Source organism: Bufo gargarizans, chromosome 2, assembly GCF_014858855.1.
Source record: "Bufo gargarizans isolate SCDJY-AF-19 chromosome 2, ASM1485885v1, whole genome shotgun sequence".
NCBI classification, from domain to species: Eukaryota; Metazoa; Chordata; class Amphibia; order Anura; family Bufonidae; genus Bufo; species Bufo gargarizans.
The window spans coordinates 406973767-406986535 of NC_058081.1; positions in this window are offsets into that span (position 1 = coordinate 406973767).

Genomic DNA, 12769 nt, shown 5'->3' on the forward strand with positions numbered 1-12769 from the left:
CTGTTCTGCACAAGCACCCTGCAGCACCGTCCAGCAACATCTCCTGAGTCCCCCTAATCGTCATCCATCACCCTCCTGCACCCATCGCCATCCAGATAGGTTAGGGTCAGTGAGGGAGAGGCACCATTAGGCAGGGATAGAAGGGAAAAGTTAGTTAGAAAAAAAAAAAAATGAACTTTTATCTAAACTTTCTTTGTTCCATCTTTCAGACCCCAGACCCCCCCGCCACTTGCCCTCACCACCAGCCCCAAAAAATATTAGTTTTAGTGCAGGCATCCTCAAACTGCGGCCCTCCAGATGTTGTAAAACTATAACTCCCAGCATGCCCAGACAACCTGCAGCCATCAGCAGGGCATGGTGGGAATCTGGAGGGCCGCAGTTTTAGGATGCCTGCTTAGTGTCTCCAATGTCTAAGAGCCATACATATTGGGCATCGTCGCGTGCGTAAAAGTAGTCGCTATAAAAATAACTTTTGACCAAACCCCTCGGATGAACAGCGTTAAAAATATAAAATAAAAACTGTGCCAAAACACCTATTTTTGGGCAAAATTTCCATTTGAATCCTTTTTTCCGGTAATAAAGCAAGGGTTAACAGCCAAACAAAACTAAATATCTATTGCCCTGATTCTTTAGTTTGCAGCAACACCCCATATGTGGTCGTAAATGGCTATATAGCCGCACGACAGGGCATAGAACGAAGGGAACGCCATATGGTTTCTGGAAGGCAGATTATGATGAACATTTTTATTTTTGACATCATGTCCCATTAGAAGCCCCCCTGATGTAGCCTAGACTAGAAACTACAAAAAAGTTACCCCATTTAAGAAACTACACCCCTCAAGGTATTCAAAGGTTACTTTACAAACTATGTTAACCCTTTAGGTGTTCCACAAAACTAAATAGCGAATGTAGAAACAATTTTAGAATTTAAATTTTACCTTGCCTCAAAAAAGAGTAATATAGAGCATCCAAAAATCATATTTACCCCTAAAATAGTCCCAAAACAACAACCACCTTATCCTGTAGTTTCCTAGATGGGGTCACTTTTATGGAGTTTCTACTCTAGGGGTGCATCAGGGGGCTTGAAAGGGTACATGGTGTAAATAAACCAGTCCAGCAAAATCTGCCTTCCAAAAAACCATATGACGTTCCCTTCTTCTATTTCCTGCCGTTTAGCCAAATAGTAGTTTACGACCACATATGGGGTGTTTCTGCAAACTACAGAATCAGGGCAACCCATTTTGAGTTTTGTTTGGCAGTTAACCAATTTTTTACAGTAATAAAGTAAGGGTTATAATGGAAAATGTCCCAAAAAATAGAAATTTCTAAATTGTTTCTCCTTCTGCCATTAACTCTTGTGGAACACCTAAAGGGTTAACACAGTTTGTAAACCCAGTTTTGAATACCTTGAGGGGTGTACTTTCTTAGATGGAGTCACTTTTTTAAATTTCTATTCTAGGGGTGCAACATGGGGCTTCAAATGGGACATGGTATAAACAAAACCAGTCCAGCAAAATCTGCCTTGCAAAACCCATATGGTGTTCTCCTCCTTCTATGTCCTCCCGTTTGGCCAAACAGTAGTTTACGACCACATATGGGGTGTTATGCAAAATACAGAATCAGGGCAACCCATGTTTAGTTTTGTTTGGCAGTTAACCCTTGTTTTATTCCTGGAAAAAATTGATTATATTGGAAAATTTTCCAAAAAATAGAAATTTCTAAATTGTTTCTCCATCTGCCATTAACTCTTGTGGAACACCTAAAGGGTTAACACAGTTTGTAAACCCAGTTTTGAATACCTTGAGAGGTGTACTTTATTAGATGGAGTCACTTTTTGTAAATTTCTATTCTAGGGGTGCAACGCGGGGCTTTAAATGGGACATGGTATAAACAAAACCAGTCCTGCAAAATCTGCCTTGCAAAACCCATATGGTGTTCCCCTCCTTCTATGTCCTCCTGTTTGGCCAAACAGTAGTTTACAACCACATATGGTGTGTTTCTGCAAACTACAGAATCAGGGCAACCCATGTTTAGTTTTGTTTGGCAGTTAACCCTTGTTTTATACCTGGAAAAAATTGATTATATTGGAAAATTTTCTAAAAAATAGAAATTTCTAAATTGTTTCTCCATCTGCCATTAACTCTTGTGGAACACCTAAAGGGTTAACAAAGTTTGTAAACCCAGTTTTGAATACCTTGAGGGGTGTACTTTATTAGATGGAGTCACTTTTTTGAAATTTCTATTCTAGGGGTGCAACGGAGGGGCTTCAAATGGGACATGGTATAAACAAAACCAGTCCTGCAAAATCTGCCTTGCAAAACCCATATGGTGTTCCCCTCCTTCTATGTCCTCCCGTTTGGCCAAACAGTAGTTTACGGCCACATATGGGGTGTTTCTGCAAACTACAGAATCAGGGCAACCCATATTGAGTTTTGTTTGGCAGTTAACCCTTGTTTTATTCCTGGAAAAAATTGATTATATTGGAAAAAAATTTAAAAAATCTAAATTATTAAAATTTATGTCCATTTGCCATGAAGTCTTGTAGAAGACCTAAAGGGTTAACAAAGTTTGTAAAAACTGTTTTGAAAACCTTGAGGGGTGTAGTTTCTAGAATGGGGTGGTTTCTATTATGTAAGCCTCACAAAGTGACTTCAAACCTGAACTGGTCCATAAAAAGTGGGATTTTAAAGATTTCAGAAAAATTGCAAAATTTGCTTCTAAACTTCTAAGCCTTGTAACATCCCCAAAACATAAAATATAATTCCTAAAATGCAACAAACATGAAGTAGACATATGAGGAATGTAAAGTCATCACAATTTTGGGGGGTATTACTATGTATTACAGAAGTAGAGAAACTGAAACTTTGAAATTTGCTGGTATTACTATGTATTACAGAAGTAGAGAAACTGAAACTTTGAAATTTGCTAATTTTTCTAAATTTTGGGTAAATATGGTATTTTTGTATGCAAAAACAAAAATACTTTTTTGACCCAATTTTAGCAGTGTCATAAATTACAATATGTGACGAAAAAAAACAATCTCAGAACGGCCTGGGTAAGTCAAAGCGTTTTAAAGTTATCAGCACTTAAAGTGACACTGGTCAGATTTGCAAAAATGGCCAAGTCCTTTAGGTGAAATAGGGCTGAGTCCTTAAGGAGTTAATATCCACTTATGGTCGTAACATCCACAGGCTATATGGGCTGAGAACCAGCCAAGGGTCTACCCAAGGGCAGTTACACCACTGATGATCTGAGATTTTTAAATTTAACTTCTATAAATAACTGAGAAACAGTGGCTTTGCCCTAGGAGGGTCAATCTTGAGTATTGTACCATCACCAGTGATCGAGTTTTTCATTTTTATTTATACTTTCATTTTACATATCCTGGTGGATCATCCACATATTATTTTTTTTCTCTATGTTTTTGCATATTTTATTTGCATATTTTAACGATAAGAAGGGAAATAAATACATTTTTATCAAACATATTTTGTACGCCCTCTACTTATCTCCAGATATAGTGTACCAGTCTATCAACCACATCTATCCATACATAATTTCCCACTGGCTGGGTGAGTCAGTCAGACTTAGAGCAGCTTACATGACAATAGACGGGTGAGCATTTATAAAACCCAGTGCATTTTAGACATTATCCATCAATAAAATGTAAGTATTCTAGAAGTTTAATCATATATTTTAATACATGTCCAGAACACCACAAACTTTGCCTGTAAATTATCAGTCTTAGTTCCACTACCAGAGGGCACAATATTGTGAACTATAGAAGTATGGTCAATGGTATAGTCTCCTGCCAATATTACCTTAAAAAAACAATCTATTCACAGAGCAAGCCTTATGATTAATCAGTAACATTGAACAAATGATGTCACAGCCTTTTAAAATCCTCATCCCACGCAATCTCAGAGATTTCACTGTGAGCTAATCATAGGGAGAGACGTGACAAGCAATAGAGACAGAATCAAGAAGCCTATAATTCTGTAATATTGGATGGGGAGAGTACAGGGACAGTGGAGATCGTAGGGACAGTTTTTACACACTGTAGTGAAAGCATAGGGAGAGTGCAGGGACTGTAATCTGCAATCTAAAACTGAAGGGATCCTTAGACAACAGCACAGTTTGCATCAATCATCTATCACTGAAGTCAACTACCTAAAATATAAGTTTTAATATGTAATATACTAAAAAATCACCGTAAGTCCCTCACATGGGGACTAATATACCAACAGACAAACAGACAATAAGGGGCTTAATTCAAGACCAAAGGATGTGTAAAGGTGATGGAATAAGGGCAGGCCAAAGGGGTCCCTAGTATAACCCTAGGGTGTCCCTTACTTGTTCTCTGCCCAGAGATGCACCCAGATGGTGGGAGCACTCTGTCCCCGTACCTAACCTGTCTGTCCTTAAAACACCCCTACAACACAAATGGACCCTTATGGATGCCCGGGTTGTATAATATAATCCAAAAATAACTACAAAATGATTGTCTAAATAGATGGTTCTCGTCTCAACGCGTTTCCCCTTATAGATTAGGTTCGTCAGGAGACAACTAGAAAGCAACCAAATCAGACACTGTCCCTCCACAGCGTATACACATTGACAATCCGAATAAGAACACAAAATAAACCAAAATACTGGAGTACCCACAGGACGATATCCAGCTATCAGACATACAGACAGTTGCACGAAGATAATGCAGCTTAAAAGAAACTGTGTAAGCAGAGCATGCGACGGAAAGATGCAAACAAACTAAAACTCCTTTTATCAATATAACCCTGTTCTTTTCTTTTTTTATTATCATATATATATATATATATATATATATATATATATGTCATACTGTATTTTCCTCTTGGGAATTTTATCATCCCTCATTCATAGCAATTCATATAGACCAGAATAAGGTATATTTGAGGAAACTGTTAATAATCTTGATAATGCGTCTTTACTATTATAATATTATCCACTTGGCTGTTTGTCTCATGCTGTAAAGACAAACATATAGTTTCTTCCATCTGCAATGTTTAGCAGGTGGAACTGCATTTTATTGTCCTCTATTATCTTTTATTGATACTAAATCAATAAAAACTATTTAAACAGAAAGATGCAGGCATCAACAAATATAAAGATAAACAATGCTATACTCATCCGATGATGTATGTCCGGAGGCTTGGAGTGCTCCAGGGGGCACTAAAATGAGTCTAATTTTAGTGCCCCCTGGAGCACCCCAAGCCGCCGGACATACATCGGATGAGTATAGCATTGTTTATCTTTATATATGTTGATGCCTGCATCTTTCCGTCGCATGCTCTGCTTACACAGTTTCTTTTTAGCTGCATTGTCTTCGTGCAACTGTCTGTATGTCTGATAGCTGGATACCGTCCTGCGGGTGCTCCAATATTTTGGTTTATTTTGTTTTCTTATTCGGATTGTCAATGTGTATACGCTGCGGAGGGGCAGCGTCTGATTTGGTTGATCTCTAGTTGTCTCCTGACGAACCTGATCTATAAGGGGAAACGCGTTGAGACGAGAACCATCTATTTAGACAATCATTTTGTAGTTATTTTGGGATTATATTATACGACCCGGGCATCCATAAGGGTCCATTTGTGTTGTAGGGGTGTTTTAAGGACAGACAGGTTAGGTATGGGGACAGGGTGCTCCCACCATCTGGGTGCATCTCTGGGCAGAGAACAAGTAAGGGACACCCTAGGGTTATACTAGGGACCCCTTTGGCCTGCCCTTATTCCATCACCATTACACATCCTTTGGTCCTGAATTAAGCCCCTTATTGTCTGTTTGTCTGTTGGTATATTAGTTCCCGTGTGAGGGACTTACGGTGATTTTTTTAGTATATTACATATTAAAAGTTGTATTTTAGGTAGTTGACTTCAGTGATAGATAATTCTGTATACAACTACCAGTTACGTATTTTTTCAGTGTTGAAAAACAGTTTGCATCAATCCCTGTGTAGGACACAGAGCTATCTACTTAAACACTGTCCTCCTTGTTTAAAAGATAAGTAATATATTAAGCCTTGATTTTCAAAATGGGGTGAATATACTGTTCTAGTTCTATTGTTATTTGGGTGTCCACCTTGTTCAATAGATAAGCAATTCTATTAGCCCTGATTCTCAAATTGGAGTGAATATGCTGTCTAGTTCTACTGTTATGGAGGTGTCCACCCTGTTTAATAGATCAGTAATTCTATTAGGTCTTGATTAGTGTTGAGCGCAAATATTTGTATTGCAAATTTTTATCGTGAATATCGGCACTTCGAGAATCTGCGAATATTTAGAATATAGCGCTATATATTCATAATCTCAAATGTTCATTTTTTTTTTTTAAACAGTACATATGATCCCTCCCTGCTTCTAGCTTGTGGGCCAATGAGAAGGCTGCAATTATCTCACTGTGATTTCGTAGTAAAGAGGTCACAGAGAGGCACGGAGCATTATCAATCATGTTAATGCTCCGTGCTTCTGCTGTCCGCATCGGATCTTGGCTGTCATTCACGCAGCAGATGTCACGCACGGCATCCGCTCGTGTGAAACAGCCCTTAGGATTTCACATGGCATTTTTAACACATTTGGATTTCAAACTACTTCTCACGCATTAGGGTCCCTAAAATGCCAGGGCAGTATAACTACCCCACAAGTGACCCCATTTTGGAAAGAAGACACCCCAAGGTATTCCGTGAGGGACATGGCGAGTTCCTAGAGTTTTTTATTTTTTGTCACAAGTTAGCGGAAAATTATGATTTTTTTTCCTTACAAAGTCTCATATTCCACCAACTTGTGACAAAAAAATAAAAACTTCCATGAGCTCACTATGCCCATCACAAAATACCTTGGGGTGTCTTCTTTCCAAAATGGGGTCACTTGTGGGGGATTTATACTGCCCAGGCATTTTAGGGGCCCTAATGCGTGAGAAGTAGTTTGAAATTAAAATGTGAAAAAAATGTCCTGTGAAATCCTAAAGGTGCTCTTTGAAATGTGGCCCCATTTGCCCACCTAGGCTGCAAAAAAGTGTCACACATGTGGTATCACCGTACTCAGAATAAGTTGGGCAATGTGTTTTGGGGGTGTCTTTTTACATATACCCATGCTGGGTGAGAGAAATATCTCTCTAAAAGACAACTTTTCCAATTTTTTTATACAAAGTTGTCACTTGACAGAGATATTTATCTCACCCAGCATGGGCATGTGTAAAAAGACACCCCAAAACACATTGCCCGACTTCTCCTGAGTATGGTGATACCACATGTGTGACACTTTTTTGCAGCCTAGGTGGGCAAAGGGGCCCACATTCCAAAGAGCACCTTTAGGATTTCACAGGGCATTTTTTACACATTTGGATTTCAAACTACTTCTCACGCATTAGGGTCCCTAAAATGCCAGGGCAGTATAACTACCCCACAAGTGACCCCATTTTGGAAAGAAGACACCCCAAGGTATTCCGTGAGGGACATGGCGAGTTCCTAGAGTTTTTTATTTTTTGTCACAAGTTAGCGGAAAATTATGATTTTTTTTCCTTACAAAGTCTCATATTCCACTAACTTGTGACAAAAAAATAAAAACTTCCATGAGCTCACTATGCCCATCACGAAATACCTTGGGGTGTCTTCTTTCCAAAATGGGGTCACTTGTGGGGGATTTATACTGCCCAGGCATTTTAGGGGCCCTAATGCGTGAGAAGTAGTTTGAAATTAAAATGTGAAAAAAATGTCCTGTGAAATCCTAAAGGTGCTCTTTGAAATGTGGCCCCATTTGCCCACCTAGGCTGCAAAAAAGTGTCACACATGTGGTATCACCGTACTCAGAATAAGTTGGGCAATGTGTTTTGGGGGTGTCTTTTTACATATACCCATGCTGGGTGAGAGAAATATCTCTCTAAAAGACAACTTTTCCAATTTTTTTATACAAAGTTGTCACTTGACAGAGATATTTATCTCACCCAGCATGGGCATGTGTAAAAAGACACCCCAAAACACATTGCCCGACTTCTCCTGAGTATGGTGATACCACATGTGTGACACTTTTTTGCAGCCTAGGTGGGCAAAGGGGCCCACATTCCAAAGAGCACCTTTAGGATTTCACAGGGCATTTTTTACACATTTTGATTTCAAACTACTTCTCACGCATTAGGGCCCCTAAACTGCCAGGGCAGTATAACTACCCCACAAGTGACACCATTTTGGAAAGAAGACACCCCAAGGTATTCCGTGATGGGCATAGTTTTTGTCACAAGTTAGTGGAATATGAGACTTTGTAAGGAAAAAATAAATAAATAAAAAAATCATCATTTTCCGCTAACTTGTGACAAAAAATAAAAAGTTCTATGAACTCACTATGCCCATCAGTGAATACCTTAGGGTGTCTACTTTCCGAAATGGGGTTATTTGTGGGGTTTTTCTACTGTCTGGGCATTGTAGAACCTCAGGAATCATTACAGGTGCTCAGAAAGTCAGAGCTGCTTCAAAAAGCGGAAATTGACATTTTTGTACCATAGTTTGTAAACGCTATAACTTTTACCCAAACCATTTATTTTATCCAAACATTTTTTTTATTTTTATCAAAGACATGTTAAACAATAAATTTAGAGAAAAATTTATATAGAAATTTTGTTTTGTTTTTTAAAAATTACAACTGAAAGTGAAAAATTTCATTTTTTTGCAAAAATGTTGTTAAATTACGATTAATAGCAAAAAAAGTAAAAATGTCAGCAGCAATGAAATAACCACCAAATGAAAGCTCTATTAGTGAGAAGAAAAGGAGGTAAAATTCATTTGGGTCGTAAGTTGCATTACCGAGCATTAAACCGTGAAAGTAGTGTAGTGCAGAATTGTAAAAAGTGGTCTGGTCATTAAGGGTGTTTAAGCTAGGGGGGCTGAGGTGGTTAATAGTGAAAAGTGTAGCTGGGTGTAGTGTAGGTTAGATAGAGATATAGTATAGTGTAGCCTTTTGCTGTCTGTTTTAGTCTATGAGAAAACAATTTTAACTGTTTTAAAAAACAGTTTTAATGTTACTGTTTTAGGGTTTTGTGTGCTAAGGAGGGATTATTGTCAGCTTGTCTGTGAAAAAAAAAAGAAAACAAAAAAAAAGTATTTTGCTGTGTTTTAGTGCTACTGTTTTAGGATTTCATGTGCTAGGGAGGGATTATTGTCAGCATATTTTGTCTGTGAAAAAACAAAAAAACAAAAAAGGATTTTGCTGTGTTTTAGTGTTTACTGTTTTAGGGTTTTGTGTGCTAGGGAGTGATTATTGTCAGCTTGTCTGTGAAAAACACAAAATAAAACTGAAAAAGTATTTTTGCTGTGTTTGAGTGTTACTGTTTTAGAGTTTATTGTGCTAGGGAGGGTAGGGAGGGATAATTGTCAGCGTTTTTTGTCTATTAAAAAAAAAAAAAAAACATTCGATTGGACACGTACGAGTCCTTTGAGAAGCTTTGGGAACCCTGGCTGTCCTCTTCCCACTCAGTGGATTTTCGATATAGTATGACTCTGTAATTTAATAAACACCTAATATGGTTATATATAGATGTATAAAATTGAAAGGCCGAAAAAAACATGGTTTTGCTCTACTGTCAAACTATATTGCCCTTTTTTATTTTTCCATCTTTGGATCTCTCATTGTAATTGTTATAATAATTTCATGTATTTACATGTTTTGTACAATACTTATGCTCCTCTCCATGCTTTGATTAATACAGGTAAGAGCAAAATAGGGACAGGACATGAAGACTGAGCCGTAGTAGGGCTCTACAATGTGGAGAGGTTGAAGTGTTTGGGGAAGTGTGTGGCCAGTGTTCAGCAGTAAGATGGGTATTTAACATGGTATCCTGTGTAGGGTGGGACAGGTGGCTATAGTTACTTTGTATACTGTTATCCTTCATCTAGCACTTTATCGTCCTTCCAATACTCCACAGCATTCATATGTCAGAGGCCTAGACCAAGAGGATGATAGTTGTTAATTAACTAGGAATAGCATTTTGCACCTGCATCTAATCCTGGGTCTGGAGCCTCTGCCCTAATTGTTATGCCACTTGCCGGTTACGGTCGCGCTCACCCCCATATATAATTCTCCACATTGTAGAGCCCTACTACGGCTCAGACTTCATGTCCTGTCCCTATTTTGCTCTTACCTGTATTAATCATGTTATTTAAATTGAATAAAATGAGATTTTATTGAGACATCTTTGCTCTTTCTTTTGTGTAGTTTGTAGTAGGTAAAGGAGACAGGTATTGCATTTGGGTTGTTGTAGGTTATAATACCTCTCCATGCTATGAGCAGCATCTAAGATGTGACTTTCAAATAAATACATTTTTAAAACATAAAAAAAAGTATTTGGCCATGTTCAAGTGCTACTGTTTTAGGGTTTCGTGTGCTAGGGAGCGATTATTGTCAGCGTATTTTGTCTGTGAAAAAAACAAATAAAAAACAAAAAAAGTATTTTGCAATGTTTTAGTGTTACTGTATTAGGGTTTTGTGTGCTAAGGAGGGATTATTGTCAGTGTCTTTTGTCTGTGAAAAAAACAAAAAAACAGTATTTTGCTGTGTTATAGTGCTACTTTTTAGGGTTTCATGTGCTAGGGAGGGATTATTGTCAGCGTCTTGTCTGGGAAAAAAAAAAGTATTTTCCTGTCTGTTTCTGTGTCATTGTCTTAGGGTTTAGTGTCTATTTTATTTCTTTTTTGCCCTACTGTCCCCAACCCAATAAAATTTGCCCAAACTCCCTATTTTCTTTCCATATTTGTTATGGTGTTTAAAACATTGTGGTCAAATCATGACTGGGTGTGTTTGTGCCGGCAGCCATGGTTGTGGTAGGGAAGTTGGTTCCAGTGCTGGACCGCTGTCACTCCTTTACCTACGGAGGGGCAGACGCAGGTGGCAGGGGTGTCCGCTTCAGCCGTGATTTTTTTTTGGGCGCGGCCGCCGCCCCATTTCAACTCAGGAAGCTGAGGCAGTTGTGTCATTTGTGACAAGCCAGTGGCATGGAGTCCTCTGCCCCGGCAATGAGCAGCAACAGCTCTCCGCCTCCTGCAGGACCAGCCCCCAGCACCTAAGACTCGTCCCTGATGCTTTTTGACAGCAACAGCGGGAGGGACATCTTGGGGGAGGTAATGGAGGAGAGTGAGCTAGAGCTTGGTCCGGATTCTCAAGACCTTTTGGATGGGATTGAGAAAGAGGAGGTGGTTTCAGCCACAGAACCCCTGTGCCTAGTCAAACTCAGGGGACAATGGAGCTAGGTCAGGGGCTCCACGTCTTTTGTTCCCCTCAGTCAACCACTGGTTGACCTTGGGTCTCACATTACAGGGAATGAAGAGGAGGGTGACCTAGAATGGGTGCCACCTCCCTTGTCAGGTGACAGAAGCACTGATGAGGAAGGTGGGCACCCAAGGCAAACGGTGTGCCAGGTCACCAGGGAGCCCAGTGGCAGGAGCTCCACTGGTAAAGGCAGCAGGAGGAGGCAACAGCAGCAAGTGCGGGCTCAACTTGTGCACACCGAGCCCGAACAGGGGCTAGCCAGCACCACCCCATCTGACAGGAGGTCGGTGCTTAAGTCGCCTGTTTGGGCGTACTTCACCCAGACAGCAAATGATCAAACAATTGCCATTTGTCAGCTGTGCCATAACAGGGTGAGGAGAGGAAGGTCTGTTGCTCGGGCTGGGTACAACTGCCCTTACCCAGAACCTGAGAGTCAACCACTGGCAAGAGTGGGACCAGATGCAGGGTGGTCACAGCAGCGCCAGCAGCAGTGTGCAGGGGACAGCAGCTTCTGCCACTGTCCTGCAACCACCCCACCCCCTTCCAACAATGCATTCCCACTCCCCCACTCACTCTCCTAGAGGTACTGGTACCGGCAGCCAGACATCTGCCTCCTCTGCACCCTCCTCTATCGCCTCCACTGCCGTCCGGTGCCAGCCCTCCACTGCCGTCCGGTGCCAGCCTTCGGTCACCAACGCATATGAACGCACCGAACCCTGCGCTCCCAGGGATTGATGCGTGTGTTCACTCGTTGGGCTCCTGGCAAGGGTTATCGCCCAACATCTGCTGCCCTTCATAGGAGGGGAGGGTGCCTGGTTCATAGAAAAATGTCAGAAATTGATGGAAACACCACTGAATTGGTTCTGGAACAGCATGGGGAGGATGTCTGGATGTATCTTGTACTCGCAGGTTGCTGCTGGGAATTATGTTGTCCAAATAGTACGCCATTTTTACAAGTGAACGCAGAAAACCGAAGAGACAGAAGGAAAAAAAATCTATTTTAGAGGAAAAATTTATAGGAAACATTCTTTCCTGTATATTTACTTGTATATAAAGTGCAAGCGCTGTCAAAAATTACAAGGTAGAGGCACTCCGATACAACCTGTATATTACATAAAGGAGGGCCTCATTCACATTGCGGTACAATTTTTCATGTAGTGGGACTCCTACACTCATAAAGCGAAAGGGCTGCCAAAAATTACAAGGAATCGGCACTCCAATACACCCTTTGTTACACATAAAGGAGGGCATCATACATAGTGATGAGCAGCAGGGATCATATTCTAATTTGCAATTTTTTGAGAATATTTTGTAGAATATTCGTCGAATATTAGCAAATTCTAATATTTGTTATAATCTACGATTTTTTTACTCGAAAAATCGGCAAGGTAATGATCGTGTAGTATGCAAATTTTTGCAATGCTAATTTTTTTTGTGAATTTTTCAACTTACAACTATTAGACAAAGAAGATTATAGCACTATA